Source organism: Echinops telfairi, unplaced genomic scaffold, assembly GCF_000313985.2.
Source record: "Echinops telfairi isolate 266 unplaced genomic scaffold, ASM31398v2 ScPeMD7_7420;HRSCAF=8458, whole genome shotgun sequence".
In the NCBI taxonomy this organism is placed as follows: Eukaryota; Metazoa; Chordata; class Mammalia; order Afrosoricida; family Tenrecidae; genus Echinops; species Echinops telfairi.
Genome location: NW_022111320.1, coordinates 25689525 through 25692601, shown reverse-complemented (window position 1 = coordinate 25692601; position 3077 = coordinate 25689525).

The following is a 3077-nucleotide window of genomic DNA, read 5'->3' as shown; positions in this document are numbered from 1 at the left end:
GTTGGGGGGGTCACCACAACATGAGGAACTGTATTAAAGGTTCGTGGCATTAGGAAGGTTGAGAACCACTGTTTTAGGTGATTCATCTCTCACTATTGCTATATCCAACGTATCCCTCCCAAGGACAAAGATTTAGCAAGTATCTGAAAATTATTTTAAACCTAGAAACAAGGATATTCTACTTCTGTTTATCAAGAATAAACTATTTCTTTTTGTAGATTAAAAAAAAAAAACTGTCCCCTTCCAAAGAAAACCCCCTAAAGAATCAGCTCTCTCTGACTCTCTCTCTCTCAAAGACACACACACATCAATTTTAAGAACAAAATATCTCTTTGTGTAGCTCAGGCATTTAAAAACGCTAACTGAAGGTGCAGCTAGGGGTAGAAAATCAATTGAAAATCTTTATCTCTGGCCACCAGACAATTATTATTTTAGCTGAAAGGATTATGTTCATAGAAAGATCATTTGGGCATATAAATCTAGACACAGGCACACATATACTGTTGGCAACACAAGAAGCAGTTGTTAACTTGGTCCTCCCCATCCATGTTCATTCTATTCGATTTCCCTTCTCTGCGACCTGTAAGGTGGGCAGGCTGGTGGTCCCAGTCCTGGTGCTATGGGGGAGTGTTAGGGGCAAGTGATTGGCACTTACTCTCTTTTCAGTGGTTCTCAACCTTCCTCATGGAATACTACGCAGCATTAAAAGGAAGGAATGAGTGTACGTAGCCATGTGGAGGAATCACCGAAACGTTATTCTGAATTAAGGAAGCCAGACCCAAGGTAAGAATGTTCCATTCCATTGATAGGAAGGTACAGACGCGGCCAAGCAGATCTATAATGGCAGGTTGTCTGGGGTTGGCGGTAGGAAGAATGGACCGGAAATGGGTACAGGGAAACATTCTGAGGAGATGGACACCTTCTATATCTTGACCAGGTTAGTGGTTATGTGGGTTTAAACAGTTTTCAAAAATCGCAAATCCATATACTGGGTGCACTGTGTTTTATGTAAATTGTACCTTGATAAAGTCGATTGAAAAAGAAAAGGAGAAGAATATTCCCGACCCCAGTGCCGGGTAATAGGTAACCTCGCATCCAAGGTAGTGAGTGGTGCGTCACCGTTAAGCGTGAGGACAGGACGTAAGAGCTGGAAAACCTGTCCTCAAATCACTCCTCGCTTCCCAGTGGGGTGACCCTCTCTCATTTGTCGTTGCTGTGCCTCCATTTCTTATGTGGTTCAAGCAGTCCCTATTTCATATGATTTTTGTGAAGATGAAATGCTCATGTGCTAAGTAAATACCGACTCTAACACAGAGTAAGATATAAATAAATATTCATTGTAAACATGGTTAAAAAAAAGTAAAAGGGAGGTGGGGCATTCTAAAATGTGCACAATAGCCCCATCTCCATCTGGCCTACTGTTGAATCGTGTATCTACCATCTGTTTCCTTTCTGGCTGAGACTGTTCGGAGATTTGGGAAGGTGGATTGTTCATCTGCAGCCTCCTCTGGGGTTCAGCACTGCACCTAGAACCTAGTGGGTGATCCGTAAATGCCACCACCCTGAGGAGACTGGGCAGTCACTGAAGACTTTCGGAAAGCCTGAAGGATCCGTGAGTCAGAAGCCAAAGACGATGGATGAAAGCAACAGAGGGTAAGTCTGGGAGGTGTCGGGAACACCTGTGCTGGGAGAATCGGGGGCTGCAGAGGAGGCGTCCGACGCCGGCCCTGGTGAGTGAAGGGTCTGTGCTTTCCAGGGAAACCCAGCACTGAGCCCGGGGGCTACGGAGAGGGAGGCGAAGGCTGAGACGGAGGCTGACCAACAGATGGTCGTAAAGGCCCACCATGAGTGCGAGCTGCCAGCAGGTGAGTGAGCTGGATCCTCAGGAAGACACACAACCAGCTGGTGGTTTCTAGAACATATCCAAGACGTGGGAAGGACCTAACAACCTCCGGCCATTTAATGGCACTATTCGTTTGAACCATGGGGAATTGCCACGATGCAGTTGACAAGCATGACCGTTTCATACGGCTCAGCCTTCTGTGTTGTCCTTGACACATTGTTTGCATGGATGACAGCGGATGGTCCTGCCAACGATAAGGCAGGTGTCCACATCTTACCAACAGAACACCATGAGTGGTCACCATGGTTTTTTCCCATCCTGATCCCCAGCGCCTCCAGCCCAGACCAAAAGAACCACTCACTGCTGTCTAATTGATTCCGACCCCACAGGGCAGAGTGGAGCTGCCCCTTTGGATTCCTAAGACTGCAAATCTTCACGAGGGTGGCGAGACTTGGTCTTTCAACACATTGTGGGGAGAGACCAGTCCCTGGAGAAGGACATCAACCTTGGAAACGTGGAGGGGCAGCAAATAAGAGGAAGCCCCTCACAGTGGCTGCAACAATGGGCTCAAGCATGGGGACAATTGGGAGGACAGCGCAGGACCGGGCAGTGCTTCTGTTGTGCCCAGGGTCGCTATGAGTTAGAACCGACTCAATGGCACGCAAAAACAATCTTTAAAATATATATATTAAATAAGTTTATTGGGGGCTCTTACAGATATTATAACAATCCATAAATCAGTTATATCAAGCAAGCATGCATATGTTGCCATCATCATTTTCAACATTCTCTTTCTACTTGAACCTTTTGATATCAGCTCCTCTATTTTCCCTCCCTCCCCCACCTTACCACCCTCACGAACCCTTAATAAAGTAGTTATATCAAGCAAGCATGCATATGTTGCCATCATCATTTTCAACATTCTCTTTCTACTTGAACCTTTTGATATCAGCTCCCCTATTTTCCCTCCCTCCCCCACCTTACCACCCTCACGAACCCTTAATAAAGTATATGTATATTTTTTCATATCTTACATTGATCACTGTATCTCTTTATCCACATTTCTGTTATGTTCCCCCCTCGAAGGGTTATACATCCATCCCTGCTGTCAGTTCCCCCTTCCTCCCCTTACCCCACTCCCTCCCGCTACCCTCATGGGATGCTTACTCCCATGATTGTTCCTGAGGGGTTTATCTTTCCTGGATTCTGTGTGTCCATGGTTCTTTTTTTTTTT